The following is an 18,832-nucleotide window of genomic DNA, read 5'->3' as shown; positions in this document are numbered from 1 at the left end:
ATTGACCAAGTAACTCGTGGCTCGATCGTTAATCCGCAATCGCAATGCAAATGGGACAAACGGAATCTTTTTAATCGTCCACAGACTAGACTTAGATATTTCAGCCAATATCAAAAACAGCATTATCGATATCGATTATATTAGCATGTTAGATTCTGAAATCTGCATTACGAGTTAATTATATTTTTTGAATCTTCTGATGTTGTGTGTTTGCTTATCCTCATAGATCTGACATTAGGCAGATCAACTCTAAACGTTGTTGACAGCCGAAAGTCGATGACAAGAAGGGGGTCGGAAGTTAATTCCGCCCTGGATAGTCCGACACAGGCCCGTTCCTAACCGATTCGAGAGGGGGGGTGTTGAAGTTTACTTTGCCGACTGTCATATATATATATATATTATATATATATATATTTATTATATATATATATTATATATATATATATATATATATATATTATATATATATATATATTAAGTATATATATATATTATATATATATATATATACAATTTGTATATGGCTAAAGCTTGATAATCAAAGGTAAAACAAATAAAAGAGTTCAAATGCGCCACAAAACTTGAGCTTCCAAAGTTTATTTTTATATCATTTCGACTAGTTATAAACATAATGCTATTCATCGAAATAATTTTTACAGCACTTAAAAATGCAACCGCCATGGGTGAAATATGTGGTATTATTGATAACTAAATAGTACCAGTAATTATTCAAAATAATGCAAAGAAATATACTTTTTACATTTCTATTAATTTTAATTATTAAAATGGTAACAAAATATTAAAGAAAAAAAAACTATTTTTAAATAAACTGAAACTTATCCAATTAAATAAGTTTTCAGTAGTATTAAGCAATAATTATTTGTGGAAATAATTTAAAAAATAAATTTGTAATTTAAATGTTTTTCAACGCAACTTTGAAATACTTTTTACTTTATATTTAAATATTTTCTGAAAAATCACTAGGTAATTAAAATGTATCTTTCGTTTCATTTAAACGTTGTTACCATAAGCTAATTACAGCAACTGTTTGAAGTTGAGAAAGTAATTCATAATCGGCAAATACAGACTTCTATAAGATATTGATTCAAAACAAAATTCATTCAAAAGTAAATTGACCTTTCATTTTAAAAAATAAGAAAAAAATGTAGAAAAACATTGAAAATATTCGCCATTTAAATTATAAATGAAATCCTCGTAAAAATGATAAAAAATTAAGATATTAGTAAAATTACGTTATATTATATTAGCTACATAAATTTACTTCGACGTTGTTTTAAAAGCGAAAAATATTCTGCCAACTTATCACGCTTAATATTGTCAACAGTATCCTTTTCTGCTTTGAGTAAAAGCAGTGAATTTAGGCGTTCAGTGGTCATTGTTGTCCGAAGATAGTTTTTAATCAATTTCATCTTGTTGAAAATTCTTTCATTTGTCGCAACTGTCATTGGTGCAGTTAACGCTAATACATTTAACAATAAAAACTTATGAAAGCATTTATGCTAAAATGCATGATTCTGCATTTTTATACAAACTGTGAATTGAATTTTACATAATTACAAAATTATTAAGTTTTTTTTTACTAATAATTAACTTAAATGAAAAACTGTTAACTTTAGTCAAAAAGATAATATAAAAATATTAAATAATTAAATACATTAGAAATACGTAAAGGAATACCATCGGTTCCAGCCAAATCTATGCAATTAAACGAGTTATTCGATTAAAGGGGAGTGCAATATTCAATCCAAATTCTGAATTTTTACGAAATTTTACTTTTAATGGTATTTAATGCATAGTATAGCATTTGATTAAATAAGCTCAGTTTTATGATCAATAAACAATTATAATTAAAACTGTATGCGTAGTATCATAAAATATAAATGTCATTTAAAATTACATAAAAATAAATCAATATTAGTAAAAACTATAATGTAGGTACTAAAATATTAATTGATCCCTTACGAAAAAAACTATAATTGAAGACTGTTTTTTATATGTGTTGAATTCATCAAAATTAGATATTCCCTTTTAGTTTCTACTAAAATTTCATGATTTGCGTGTATTCCTTTCAAACACATTCAGATTTTTTTTACTTTTTTTAATCTTCGAAACTTGAGAAATTTTAATTAATGCTCTATTTAAATTAATGCGTTATTTTAGTTAAGGGTTTTCTGAAATTTATTACTTCTAAAATTCATTGTTTTGCTTTTTTCCGATTAATTTAAATCATTCCTTTTCGCTCTCAACTTGCACCCAACTCAAAGTCATTAACTGGGTTAAGCAATTATTCTATTTAAGAGAATGACTCTCTGTACACTGGTGTGTTTAAGGTTTTTGAACTTTTTCTTATCAACAGTTAATAGTGCATCAACAGGGGATCACAAGTCAAATCACTCTATCCCTTTTTACATTCTAAATGATGTGTGCGTGAAGTAAGTCAAAGACAGGTAAAAACCCCTTCGTTTACTTCAATGTATAAAACTGGCAGCAAGATTTGATTAATTTTTCAACTTTACCCCAAACACCTACTAATGAAAAAGAAGTCCCTATTGAAGTGACCACCTATTGTATCTTTATCTTAACTGAAAAAGGGAAATTCCATTTTAGCTGGTGAAACATTTTTTTAAAAATAAACAATATTTTTTTTCATACCACTTCTTTATGCAATTAGGCGGGGGCAAAAAACAACAAATAACCGTTTAAACGGGGAAGTTTAACTTAGTTTCTTCTAAAATGATTTGGTTCCATTAAATTTTATTCGTATAAGCGGGTAATTCGATTATCCGATATGCGATTAAGTGGGGACGACAGTACAAAATAACTAAAAAGATTTATTTATCACAAAAACTGAAACTTTCTATTTTTAAACACGTTACATTTTCAATAAAATTAGCATTAGTACATTTTTGTTCATAAAGGATTGCAGTTTGGACTGATAAAAACAAAGCCTACGAAGAAATAAGATTTAAAATTTCAATTAAATAAGATCTATGAAAAATAATTTCAGCTGAAAAAATCTAAAAAAGAAGAAAAAAAATACTATTTCAAGCACAAAATAAAAGCTTAGTAAAAAAGTAAAAAATGGAAAAAGAATTCCAATTTCAGAATTGAAATGTGATTTATCTTTTTCTATCCCTAGCTCCTACTAATGAATATAAATAACATAGCATTTTTAATTGCTCTTTTTCTTTCTTTTAATTATTTTTACTGCACAATAAAGATTAAAAAAATAATTTTATCTGCTTCATAAAAATCAATTTTTACCCGAAATAATTTAATTGGAAAGTAATAACACATTTAATGCAATTTAATTAAACTTAATATTTAAACTATAAGACTGCAAAGAATAAATATGTATCATAAAAAATTATACTTACATTCAAAACTTAGACTGCGGTATATAGGATGATCGTTGGCATGTGAGCGGATTTTCTATTTTATTCAATAATAATATAAATTTATAAAATACGCTTTGAGTAACTAAATATCCGTACTAGACAGTTAAAGACAGGTCAGTGAAGTAATTGCTACACAACTGCAATGTGCATTGAGCACCTTCCTTCCCCTTCTTAACCACATGGACAAAGATATTGTCTTTATTCTCAGAAAGAGTAGAGAAAATATAGCTTAGGGCATTTCTAGCTAATCACTTTTAAAAGACCCTCGATTTTTTAAGTTGACAGAAATATCCGGGGTTTTGTCTGCTGCTTCACAAGATCGAGTCCCACCACCATCCTTTTTTTTGCGCCTTTTCATAGTGCCCACAGCGGCTTGATCAAACAGAATGCCACTTCTCCGTGAATATTCGGATTCCTTATTTTCACCATATTTTTATTGAAATAATTAATGAATCCAAAATTACAACATTTAATACTTTAAACTCGGCAACCATTCTCAATTGTGTGAAATGATCGAAGTGTCGATTCGATTGAGTATTTACTCAATTTAATGTTTCAGAATTCTTAGGATTTTTGAAAAAAAATTATAAAAAGCAAAAAACAATATTTTATTTTCAAAACAGAAACTTTTATAAGGGTTAAGTGAGGATCACATATATGTTAACTATTTTTCCTAGAGAATATCAAATTTTGTTGTCATGATTAATTGTTCTAAAGATATGAATTGGTCCCTGAACACTTTATTTTAGGTTAAAAAATTTTGAACTCAAGTAATAATCCAATCATCATAGATTTTAAAAGTTATGAACTGAATGGTAGTTAACAAATTAAATGTTTTTATTTTCTTTTTTGGAGTTAGGAGTCCTTTGGAGTTAGTAAAATTCTTCGTAATAGAAAAATAGCGTTTACTAATTGAAAATAAAAAATTATTTAATAATTTGTGTTATTTAAACAGAATTTAACAATTTAATAATATATTTTGAATAATAAAGTATCCCATTTAATAGGTTCTCTTATTTGTAATTTTTTCCCTATATTTTGAAAGTAAAAAAAAAAAAATAGGTTGCATCACCGCACGATTATTTCATATAAAATTATAATAACTCTTTAAAACTAAAAAATCATTTAAGTTCATCACCTCCTTTAAAAAAATTACTTAAACTCTAATAAAGAGTTAATATAATTCAGATAAATAATATCTGAATTTTATGATACATTATTAGCTAACTAAAAATTAAGGTCACTACAAAATTTTTTTAAATTTAAGAATGTGTCGTTGAAATAATAATACAAGAGAAATGGTTTTCGAGATTTTGGCATGTAATGTCGGTTATCTTCTGTGAATTATCATAAATGGTACCTCTTGGAGGAGAAAAAAAAAACTAAATTTAAAAACACATTTCACAACAAGATTTGCCGAGTCTGGTCTGGGATCCGAAACGAAATTCAGATAACATTAAAATCCGTTTAAATCTCATCACCGATGAAATATCCGATAAGGAAAGAATTTCTGCAAAGTCGGGATTTTGGCCTGGATTATCGGTCATCTTGCTTTGAATTATCATAAATGGTACCTCTTGGAGGAGAAAAAAAAACTAAATTTAAAAACACATTTCACAACAAGATTTGCCGAGTCTGGTCTGGGATCCCGAAAGGAAATTCAGATAACATTGAAATCCGTTTAAATCTCATCACCGATTGAAATATCCGATAAGGAAAGAATTTCTGCAAAGTCGGGATTTTGGCCTGGATTATCGGTCATCTTGCTTTGAATTATCATAAATGGTACCTCTTGGAGGAGAAAAAAAAAACTAAATTTAAAAACACATTTCATAACAAGATTTGCCGAGTCGGGTCTGGGATCCCGAAGCGAAATTCAGATAACATTGAAATCCGTTTAAATCTCATCACCGATGAAATATCCGATAAGGAAAGAATTCTTCAAGTCGGGATTTTGGCCTGGATTATCGGTCATCTTGCTTTGAATTATCATAAATGGTACCTCTTGGAGGAGAAAAAAAAAACTAAATTTAAAAACACATTTCACAACAAGATTTGCCGAGTCTGGTCTGGGATCCCGAAACGAAATTCAGATAACATTGAAATCCGTTTAAATCTCATCACCGATGAAATATCCGACAATGAAAGAATTTCGGCAAAATCGGGATTTTTGCTTGTAAAAAAAAAAAAAAAAATGCCGACTCAACCTGAATTTGCCGACTGGATGACATCGCTGGGGGGGGTGAGACACCCCTCTCACCCCCCCGTTGAGGACGGGTCTGGTCCGACACCATCAAGTACATGCTTCGGTGAGGCCGGATGAACTCAACATTCTTTACAAATCGAGTAAATTTTTGTGCCTCGTTCAACAAACGAATGCTAGACATTTTTGACTCTTCTACCAACCAACCCAAAGTTACAACTTTCTTACAAAATTATGTCACTTTGGGTTTTTATGTGTTTTGATTCCTTTGTGTATGGATTCCAGCAATTTAATAGAAACTAAGAAATACCAATAAGTTTTATTATTAATTACAGGTGGTAGATATATAATTACCATTAATGCTTTTATATCGAAGTATATCTCACGAAAGAATGTAACGCCTACTTTTAGCTCAAGTCAAGGATCTGGATGAACAATTAACATTGGAATGCAATAGTCTTCCAAGTTGAAACGTAGGGCAAACTGATGCGTCTAGAATCAGAGGCTTCAACCGATTACTGGCTACAACCAACACCTCCTAGAAAAGAGTAGGCCTTTGCACGGGTTACCATAAATATCTTTTGGTAGTCCAAACGTAATGACATATTTCGTATTTTCAACCAATGCTCAGCTTAGTACCCCGAACGTAATGACATCTTTCTTATTTTTCATCAACTGCGCAGTTAACTTCGTCACATCAGACTACTAATTTGATCCGTGCTAAGGCCTTCCTTGCTATTTGCTTTGCGACACTTACCTCTTTATCTTGTAAAATTAGCCTTTGGCAATTTGACGGTGATGACGAAATGGTACAATTGTAATATTTTCAAAAAAGAGAATGAACTTAAAAATTTCAAAAAAAAAAAAAAAAATTATGTCACTTAATGATGTCATGTATTTATTTATAAGGCAGTGACTTCAACTTGTAAAGCTTACCAACAACCTTCATTAGTTTTTTAAACGTTAATAAGGAGAAAAGAAAGAAAAAAATGAAGTCCTTTTCGGTGTAGTGCGCGAAGGAGATCGGTCGTTTGGACCCTTTAAAGTAAAAATCCTTAATGTAAAAATCCTTAATGCAAAAAGCTTAATGTTAAATTCGATCAAAAAAGTCCTCCACAAAGGCAAATTTCTCCCAATACTTGATCCTGGAGTTCCCTTTCCTTCCGGATTGGGTTCGAAATTACAAGGCTACAGAGCTGAACATTGGTAGCCGTAAACTCAAAATTGGATCAGCTGTCCAATGATGGTTATAAAATAGAATAAAATGTTGATCCACCAGCGCCTGTAAAAAGAGATGACCAATTATAAGCAGAAATCTATTAAAATTCGTAACTATTCCTAGGACATATCTGTAACTTACTATTGATCACAATAGGGTGAAATTTTATGACGTATCAGCTCACAAGACATTGGCGCATGTAGTGACGCTAAAAAGAGAGTAGAATCTGAAATCTCTAATGACAAAAGATGTAACGAAAGAACGGCAAAAAGAGGGGGAGCTTAATAAGAAATGCCCTTATTTTGAAGAATTTTCAAAAATAAAAATTGGTAGATATTATGGATGTTTGTTCGACATTTCCTTTTCTTGAGATTTGTGTTTTAAATTATTTCCTGAACCATCTTCATTGCTAAATCGAAGAATATAGAAAAGAAACTCTTAGAATACGTAACTTACGCCACGAACTTCTCGGTGTGGTATGTTACAGTAGAAAAACTACTTAGAAGGATGAGCAACATACTCAGATTTAGAAAAGCATCATTTGAAAAAAATCCAGAGCATCACCTGTACGTCTGCTGTGAACAGATTGTTGGTAATCTATATCAGTTTCTCAAAGTGTGGTACGCGTACCCCCTGGGGTACGGGAACAGTTTAGCGGGTGTACGCGTTCTTATGCGAAATATCTTGCAACAAACGAAAATTTCAAAATTTTTTATTTAAAATTAAAGTTAGTCATGAAAATTAATGATTACGTATTTTTCTATTGGCTATTTTTTGCAGAATTAACAGTTAATAATTACTGGTATCCACAGCCAATTGTGATTTTTAACTTTAGTTCAATTTTTTTATAGTAAGAACTATATTCATTTTTTTATCAGTGGTACACAGCGTTACAAAAAATTTAGAAAGGGTACACAAAAGTCATAAGTTTGGGAAACACTGATCTATATGTATGGTTGGGTACGTTATCTCCCGACATTTCATTCTTTCTACGTCATAATGTGTTTACGAGTGTAATTTGGAAATGTGGATTAAAGAAATGCATTTTCAATGAAATATCTCAATTAAATAGTAGGGGAGAGTGGGGTCAATTGTAACACTTTTTACTTAACTATTTTTAACTAACAGAAAATCCAATATATTATCAGTATTAATTGACAGACGAGTAAAGTAGACTATTCTCTACTAGAAAAAAAAATAAATACCTTATTTTAAATGTTATTATATTAGTAATTAACAATTTTCGACAGTCGTGCACTTGTTACAATTGTCCCCACTTACGGGGTCAATTGTAACAGTTCATAAATTCAACTAAAACATAGTTAATTATACATATTATCATAGTTGTGATATATTTTTTTATTGATCAAAATAGTAGTGATATTTTAGGAGTAAAAATAATAATGAGCAGAGACCTAAAGGGTGAAACTTTTAACTTTAAGGGGTTAAAAATTTTAATTTATGCTGTGAAAGGTGACAAATAAAATAATGCACATGCAACATAATATAAATGATATAGGAAACTATTGTTGGTTCTTAAAGAGTTAAGTAATTGTTTGTAAGCATAAGATTATTTATTTTCAGCTGTTACAATCGTCCCTTTACTTATTGTTACAATTGTCCCCAAGACGCCATTTCAGCTTCATTTGTTAAAAACAATGCTAGTTAATTAACTAAACTAATCTTTTTTTTCTGAAATGTTAATTAAGGTGTCCACTTACATATTCGGTTAATAATTTTTATTGATTTAAACAAAATTACTTTGTTACAATATAATATTCTAATGCCAAAAAAATTACTTACGTAGCGTGAAAATATCTTTTGTGATGTAACTCTTTCAAAAGTACCTAGAAATGGTTGCCAGCAGGGGTGTACATGTAGATTTATTAAATACACCTTGTGCGCCACCTAAGAACCAAATCTAAAACCCGACACTCGAAATTTTTGCTCTGTTACAATCGTACCCTGTTACAATTGACCCCATTCTCCCCTACAGTACTGTTTATAAATAGAGTAAAATTGTAGAAGAAACCAACAATAAATATTATCCTCTCCCCCCAATCACAGGAGGAGAGGTGGCGCAAACTCGTTTGAAGAACCCACTGCTACTGTGGCCCTAATTGTTCTTTCCTTTATAAACAGGGACTGCGCAAAACCTTGAAAGACTTTACATTATGTCTATTAAAGCTAGCCTTCTTCCACTGTGCATACCCTTTAGCTAAACTAAACAGTTTCCTAAAAAGAAAAATATAGCTTTACTCTAATGCCTTTTGTTTTCAAATTTAATTGACTACTATTTCTTAAACCTAGATGAGGTAAAATTGAGAAAAGGAGTTAGCAATTCTATTCCTTACTATCAGGGCCGTCTTAATAGCAAGCAGGGCCCCTGGGCACAGAAATGTTTCGGGCCCCTATTACATTTCATATTGTTTAAAATCGAACTAAAAAACTTCACATTCATAAAATAAAGCATTTTTAAGATATGCAATAATTTTAACAAACTTAAACTCATTTTTATCTCCCCAAAAACTCAATGCATATAAAATAAATCATTTCATTCAGAAAATCATTTTTGAACTAGGCATAATTTTTTTTAAAAAAATGAGATGCTAACCAATTCCAATCCTCAAATAAAAAATCATTTTCAAAACCAAGAAGTTAATTAAGATAATTAAATTAAAAAACATAAGGGTATAACAATTTTTTTATTATTTTATTTTATAACCGTCGTTGAACAGCCGACCCAATTTTTAGGTTTAAGTCTTCTAATGATGAACTCTGTAGTCTTGTAATTTGGAATCCAATCCAAAAGACAAGGAAACTCATTGATCATACTTCGGGAGAAATTTTGCCTTTGTGGTGGACTTTTTTGGTGGAACTAACCCGTATTTGCATTACGTGGAGAGGAAGACCACGATAACCTCCCAAGGTTAGTTTGACGGCAAAGGGACTCCCATGATCCGCCTGCCACTGAGGACTGTGGTCAGCACTGTGGTCTGTGCAAGCCAGATGCAGATTCGTATCGACTAACCATCGCTGGATTCGAACCCGGGTCACCTCATTGGAAGGCGAACGCTCTATCCTTTGAGCCATCGCGGCTAGGGCTCAAGGATAGCATAACAATTAAAACAATTCAAAAGGTATGAATTGTTTCGTCAAACTGTTAAAAAGTCAGTATTTATAATATCAATAATTAAACATCTATCAGTGCACATCAGACATAACCAGTTTAAAAGTTGCTGTCGTGTGATTCTGAACACTTTCAATTATTACTTTAATTAACTATGAATACTAAACAGAGTTGGTAATCAAGCATATTTAGAGACATTATGACTTAGAGAGTTGAGTACCTAAAAACTTCATTTTAACGAAGAAAAATAGATTTCGGTTGACTTTTTTAAGTTTTCCCGGTGATAAACTATTCAAACTATTGATGCTTGCATGATAATCAATCACTATTTTTAGAAAATAAATGCACACTTTTTACACGAGAATGTATCCCAGAAAGCATATAACCTCACGGCTACCTTGTGTCTGAATTTTCTTCTTATTGTCACGAAAATGTTAGTACTAAAAGCTTTTTTCAATAAGGCAAAAATATTGCAGGTTTTTAACCTTTCAGCCTAAAAAGATTACAAATTATTTTCTAAAGCTTTTTTAAAAAGTGTTGTCACTTAAGTAAAATGTTTAATTAGGTTCATAATGACGTTTTAGCTGACGTCACACTAACGATAGGATGAAATTGCATTGTCCATTAAAATTTCATGACAAGGTGGATTTTAGCTGAGCATGCAAGACTTTGGAAAAAGAAACCTTATAATTACCTAGGTTTAAGATAATTTTCACCTTGAGACTAGCTCTATTAAAGCTAGTCTCAAGGTCAAAGCTAGTCTTTTTTGACGATTGAAAACCTTATGTTAACCTCCATTTAAGGTTTTTACACAGAAGTTTGTTTTCCAAGGTTTTGGATTAGGATAAATGTGTGTAGAATAGAGCAGATTATCACATATCTCGTTTTAAGGTTAGAAGATTTACACGTAAGCCGCATAACCAGCCTTTTTATTAGGTTTATATTAAAAGGTTTTTGCTGAGTGAAAATAAACTTTATTTTGCTATCTGGGTATTTATTTTAAAAATTATATAATGCAAAGTTGTTTATTTGTAGTTGTTTTTTTTTAAATACAATTTATAAAAAGTAAAATTCTAAAGGGCCCCCTGAGTGCCTGGGGCCCCTGGGCACTGCCCGGGTGTGCCCATGCGTAAAGACGGTACTGCTTACTATACAAAATTAATGATTCGACATTTGTCGATTTTTTTCACTAAATTCTAATGAAATAACCAGTGTCTAAATCAATTGAGTTAAATCCCTTTTTTAAAAGAAATAAAAAATAACTGCCCTTCATGCGTATATATAAAAGGCAAAGAACACACTATTTCTGCCATTTCCCAGAAGTAAGAGAGCTAAAACTTTGAAATGCACGTTCTTTATGATGTATGCAATATATCGAAATACTACATAAGTCCCATTTTGATATAATTAACCTAATTGTTAGTAAATGCTAAAGTTTTAATCTAAATAGAAGTTTTAAAATTTCAGCTATGAATTCTTTTATCTGGTAAATTACACTAATTGTTGGTAATATTCATCAACATAAGATCCTCAAACTTGAACCTTGTTCTTCGTGATGTTAATAGAAAAACTAAAAAAAAAATTCTTAATATTTTGTATTTATCTAAAAACTTTGCATTAATTAGCTTAATTGACTGTAAAGCTTACTAACAAGTTTTTATCAAAACGGAAGTGTTAAATTTGGACCAAATTTATTAATCTTTTGTAGCTGAATTGCATTTATGTTGCTCAATTAAATACTTATCTATTTTTTACTTTCTTTTAAGGACATTGGAGTTAGTTTGAAAACAAACTTATGTGTTAAGGGTGTCTTGGAGGCGACTTTACACATTGTCGACTCCCGGGCACCTCCACTCGCCGCGGTTTTATTTGTCAACTGTTTCACCGCCTTATCTAGTAACCCTCACTCAGAGGCAACCCTACGCTCACCTCAATACAGCACTCGCGAAAGTCATAAACGAATCTTCGCGCTCATGGATATTTTTAAAAGTTGCTTGTTGAATTAAGTTAAAATTTTATCCTCGTTTAAGACTAGAAAAATTCAAATAACGAGATCAAAATACTTCGTCCTTTTATAAAGAAAAAGTTACATACACACAATTATTTCAGTTAATTACACACATATTTCGGTTAAAAAAATTTTCGAATAGAAACTATTCTTGTAAATTAAAAAAAAATCTGGAGTAATAAAATATTTATCTTCAGAATAATCAATTTCTTTTGAATATCTTAATTAATAAACAAAGTTTAAAAAAATAATCCCCTATATAAATCATCACATTATTAAGTGTACATATTTTTGAAGATAAAAGTATTAAAAAAAATTTACGCAGTTTGAAAAATAATTATTTTTATTTCCTTCACTTTTACCAGGTTTTTTCAATTGTTTCTATTTTGGAAAAAAAATGTATTCTTCAAAATGCTTACAATATCTTAAAAAAATTACATATATTTTATACTGAACAACTTTTGATTGACAATATTTTGTTCATGAGAGAGTCCTTAAAAAAATTTGAAAATATTTTCATTAAATTTGTTCAAATATTTTCTGTAAAATGCGTGCTATTATGAAAACAAGGAGAAAAAATATTTTTAGTAAAGCCATGACTTAAAGAAACAAATCTATGACATATTCACTACTATTTTCGTATAGTTAATTTATTTTTTATAACATCAAATCATATTTGTTAAAACTTAAAGTTGTGGCTGCTCAACTTTTTTTAATGTTTCTTAAATTTTTCATGGAAAATTCCGATATTTTCCATTTTTCTTGCTTCTATCACTATTATTTGTATATATCTGAAATTACTCACCTTCGTTTTAATTGTTTCCTAATTAATTTTATCATATATTTTGCTACATATATTCATCCTTTCATTCTATGCTTCATTAATTTCATAACTTATCCATCTTGTAACTTTTTATTCATAATTTTATAACAACTTTAGCTTATTAGATTCTATAACTCAACAATTGATCTATATATTTTATAATTTCTTTATTCAATTTTTGGGCTTCTAAATAAGAAATGGAAAAAATACTATGAAAATTATTGCATGTATTGTCAATCTAAAATTAGGCCTTTTTTTCCTCCTAAGTGCGAAAACACATTTACTAACTTAATGTAACGTAATTTAACATGATTAATCTATTTCAATAAGAACGATTCAGAGAAAGGCAGAATCAGTAAAAGTGAAATGTGTATTTTAATTTAAATTCTGCTTCAAAAATGAGACAAAAGAAACGCAGAAAATTTTTCTGTTATTATTTAATAGTATTCATTAGTCTTTAAAATTCCAAAAGAATTTTTAAGTTGCTGGAATCATATAATAGTCTCATTTGTAACAACTTGTTTTTTAATTTTTTTTCACACAATAGCTTTTATTGTATGTAATTTGCTTTAAAAGTTCAAACATTTATTCTTACATTGTCATGCAGTCTGTGTGTCTGAAAACTGTATGACCTATTTTATTTTATTTGTTCCTTGCAGAATGGTAATAATTGTTTCTTATTTGGTAATAAAAACCTTACTTTTGCTGAAATAACTGATCGCAAGAGTTTTGTTTTATTATCATAACATCGATTAATTTTTTTGAGAAAAGTGTAAGTCCTCAGCCTTTCAACCATATTGCTTTAAAACTACTTTCTTTATTTAAAGTAAATTATTAAATTTAAAAAATGTTGAGATTCTCTTATTTGACTCAATATCTTGTCTTTAATGAATCAGAAATAAATAAACAGATTGTCCTTATATGATATGAGTTATGATATGAGAATGTCAAAGTTGATGCTTACTGTTTACATTATATTTTTATTTTACAAATCATAAAAAGTTTTCTTTAATCAAAATTGTGTTCACCTCATAAATATACTTTAACTGCTACAAATTTTTAAGTCCTGGCTACCAAAGCTGTGGAGTTGGCTAAAATACGTATGAAGGAATTTAGCGTTTGGGACATAACATTTACAAAAAAGTGTCAAATCTAAGTACAATTGTTTGGAAGCAAATATTATTCGCACTGCAAATGGGAATCATTACATCAAATTTAATCATAGATATCAATGTCAGAAAAGTAAAAAAGAATAAATTCATGTATAAAGCTGACAGCAACAATCTCCTCATCATTACACGTATATAAAATGAAAATGCTTAAAACTCATAAATTGTGTAGTTACTTAAATTAAAGGTTTTAAAAACTAAACAATAAGGTACAAAACCCTGCTGCATTATTGAATATTGCGTCCACATTCTTGATAAAGACACCATAAATTATTTGCAATAAATTTATAAAAATAATTATAAAGCTATATTCTACTCATATATCCTACACCCACAACAAAACTTTATCCTAAAAAGGATATAAAAAAGTAAGAAATAAATATTTGTTTCAGGAAGTCCGAATAAAAAGAGAATGATAATACACAAAAACTTTTAAAGCAGCTAAATTTATTCACACCTCATGTTCACTCATGCGTTTTTTAAATCGTATGTCGCAAGTGAAACATGCGCGAATTAATATTCGAAGATTTTCGCGAGAAAACTTGAAACCCGACTTGGCGAATGTAACATTGGCGAATTTCAAAATACGGTGCCAAAGAAGTGCCCGGGAGTCGACAATGTGTAAAGTCGCGTCCTGGAGTCAGGAAAAACTTCGATGAGACACTCGGACAAAAATAACCAGGTGCTTTTCTTTCCCCCAAGTAGTACAGTTAAGTCGTCAATCATGTCAAACCCCCATTTCACACTCTTTTTACACTGTTTGGGAGGTCTGACAATTCTATGGGTCTGACCACTGCGGTCATGCCTTACTTCAGAAAAGGACTAAGTAAAAGCACGAATTTCTTATTTTCCTGGTGAATGAAATAAGCAAGTTTTTCTTTTTATAACAAATAAATTATACTTCGTGAAATCTTATCAATTTAATTATTTAAAATTTTAATAAAAAAATTTCTTAGAGATATTTCTTTTACTTCATTATTCACTTTTTAAATTTTATTCATAATGTTACATGCATAGCGTTTTAAATTCCAAACGTGGTTCTACTATTCACTGTTACTTTTTTCCGATTTTTTAATTTTAGATAATTTCAGTGTTTTTAAGCTTAAACTCTAAGAAAATTCATAAAGCCTATATGTATTTTGTGTTCTTTCTACAATTCTAAGTAAAGCGTAATATTTTATAGTTATCATTTTTATTTTAAAGTTCTCATAGTTACTTTCTTTTCCTTCGTTAGTTTATTATCATCTCAAGCAAGATAATTTGAAGTTCAAATCAAACGACGATTATATATATATATATGTATGTGTGTGTGTTGAATTCCGTGCCAATTGAAACCAGTAGTGAATTTTTAAAGTTTAAGCAATATCATTGTATTTGGTATCATTTTTAAGGAAATTTGTTGTAATTTATAAATTCAAAAGTTATTCATTTATTTATTGAGTTCTGCATGATCAATGCATGAAAATTTATCATCTATATAAATTTATTTATCACTTCTGCATGAAAATTTATCATAGAGAGCATTCATGATTTTGACTAATTCTACCAAAAAAACTCTTTTTTAAAGAAGAATCCGTTATTAAAAATATAACGACTTTACGTATAGTTTGATTTATATTGTTAAATAAATTGTTCCTGTCTAATTATGCAGTAATTACTGTCAAAAAAAAATTTCTTATATTTTAAGTCAAAAATTATCTCAAATATATAGTGTCTCCTATCTATATTTCATGCGTAGGTAAAACACCATATAAAATGTATATGTGTAATTGACGAAAATGTGAATTTTCTATTAAAATCACCGTTATTTGCCTAATAAATACATAGAATTACTAAATACAGCGACTTGCGACAATCACTCAATTGACTTTTTATTTTATAACCGTCGTTGAACAGCAGACCCAAATTTTAGCTTGCGGCTACCAATGTTCAACTCCGTAGCCTCATAATTTTGAATCCAATCCAAAAGACAAGGCAACACATCGATCAGTACCCCCAGAGGCATAGATTTGTTTAGGAACCTGGTGGACTTTGGGACCCGACATATTTAATGTATACCAGTCACCATTTAAAACACTGGGAATCTTTTGATGTTGCTATAGATAGTTTTGCAAGTGTAAAAAGTTCTTGGAAAAAAATCGGTAGTTAATTTTGTTGCCCGAATAGCTGAAATTGAGAAAGAAGCAAAGGATGCACATTTTTTTTCTTCTTTTTAAACAGGGTCTGGTAAAACAATAACTTTCAAATATAACTACAAAGATGTAGTACGGGTTTCAATTATAGTTGTGCTGCCAACTCCAATTTTAAATAACCGAAGAGTCACTTTCAATAGTGATATTTCCCTTTAACTTTTAGTCAAATTAGTAAGACGTCCCCTCTGTTACATTCCATATCCTTTCCGTCTTATAATTTATTTTCCCTCGAAATTTGATAATTTAAAAAAAATAATAAAACACAGATAATGTTTCGGATGGTCCAAATCACAGAATTTAGCTTAAATAAGAGTGCTATAATAATATGGGATTTAATAAAGATAATGATATGGGATTAGATAAAAATATGGGATTTTATTTGTCCCCTCTGTTAAAACTACATTTAATCAATTTATTTATGAGGTTCTTTTATTATTTTATGTCAATTAATTAAACATTGCACCCTTAAGTAGCATATCCTAATAGAATTTTTGTTTTCAAAAATATTAAATATATTTTTTAGAATGAAATATTTGTGTGATTTCCCCTCTGTTACTGTTACGCTTGAAATATATATATATATATATATATTGTTCACTTGATAATTACACATAGATTACTCTAAATATTTTATTAATTACATTTTCAATAAAATAAGAGAGCCATGCATATAAAAAAATCTTTCCTTTATTTCTTCACAAAATCAATTGTCTCACTGATAGTTTTCGAAAAGAAAAATTTATTCTGTAAATGTCATGTCAAATAAAGAAACATTGATTTAAATTCGATGGATATCAATCTTTTTACTGATTATCACTCGATATTAGATAATTTGTAATTGATTAGTAATTTGCTGTTCACTTAATAGTACTTTTTCATTGAATTTCGTATAGAATGTTCCGTAAATACTACCTCTTCGATAAATGTCTAGAATTCTTGTCACAAATGAGATAAAAAAAAAAAGGATCACAAAATAACACTTTAGGGAAGAAAAAGAAAATTAAAACATGATCATTCATCAATTGAGAAGGTGAGATTAAAAATGTATGTTTAGATTCCGAAAAACATAGACGAATTGAAAGACACTTATTTGAGACACTTCAAACAAAATTCGGCAATCAAACTGTTTTCAAGTTTTAATTCCGTTTATCTTAATAGTGATTCTGACGATTTTCTTATCGTTTTCTCCCGCTCTTAAATTATATTTTGCGATTCCTAATTTGTATATTTTTTTTAACTTAATTCTTAAAGAGGATTCTAAAATTATATATGAGGATGTAGATTACGGAACACTCTCCATCATAGAAACAAGATGTTTCAGTTTTCATAATTAGATATTGAATGTCAGTAAAAGATATTGATTTTATTGTGAAATATAATTTTCTTCTGTTTAATGTCATGTTTTTGTCATATATTAGAAAAAGTTTTTTTTATCAATCCCAATCCATGCGTGTATTTCGGTTTATATTATATATATATATTATCTGACGACGTCAATGCAGCCTTTTTTTTTTTTTAATTTTAAAATTAATGTCCCATATTAGCAATCTACGATAATCTATAACAAACGCTCCTCCACAAAATCTAAGCATGAAATACAAACAGAAATGCATGAGGACACACGTAAGAAAAGATGGTAGGGAGAGTCATAAATCACAGTGAAAGCTGGTTTCAGCCTCCTGCGGTGCGAAGGGTAATTTTCGCTGTGGGTAATTATTTTGAAAAGAGTTTTAGAAGGGGAAGGAAATTTTGAGTCCGATGATTGAAATTATTGAAACTAATTTACGATTTACGTAATATGTATAAAACCTAGAATTAAAATATTAATCTTAAGTTAAAGAGAGCGTCTTAAGCTTTAAATCTGTCTTAAAATTTTTCCAAAAATGATAAAAATAAACATGTAATTAAAGTTTATCTCCTAAATTTCAGTCTTTCGAAGAACATGTTAGTTTCAAAATCTTCCAACTGAAAATTTTGTAAGATAGTTTAATAGTAGACATTTCAAAGCATACAATGAAGCAAAAGAAATTCCAAAATGTTAATTAGTGACTATATAATGAGTAGGCTAAGAATCATATAATTCTCCATAGACTAACATGGAGAACGACGAAAGTAGAATCTCTCTCCAAGACACCTTTAAGTGATATCATGAAAAAGCCATCATTTCCCAGTCTTAATGTTTTTTTTCGACAAATCTGTTCACTAAGTAACAGTAGTTAGGGTATTTATCAGTCTCTCGTATTATTTCATTTAAATGACATAACCGCATACTATGTTCCAATTTAGTACTTTTCTAAAATCTGCCTTTACATCGCAATTAATAATTCCTTATCAATTAAAATGGTTATAAATATCTATATAAATGTATTTTCACCTATGTACTTATAAAAATTATACTGTTTTTGCTTCATATCTAAGTGTAAGATTGGGCGCATCTAAACCTATGCCACTGCACAAATCAACTGGAATTTCAACCCATCATTTAGGAGAAACATCGAACGCAAAGGGTAAATGTTATGCGGATAGCCTGCCTTGTTTTCAAATTAATTATAGCAAATTTAATTGCTTAGAATTTGTATTTCAAATACTTGCAAAATCTCCAAATATATTACTGACCATCACACAGAACCAGTTGGGCGCAAGACAACTAACCTCTCTATTCATTCAAC

This window comes from Parasteatoda tepidariorum, chromosome 5 (assembly GCF_982258835.1).
Source record: "Parasteatoda tepidariorum strain Cologne lab strain chromosome 5, Ptep-v5.0, whole genome shotgun sequence".
Lineage (NCBI taxonomy): Eukaryota > Metazoa > Arthropoda > Arachnida > Araneae > Theridiidae > Parasteatoda > Parasteatoda tepidariorum.
Note: the sequence above shows the minus strand (reverse complement) of the source record.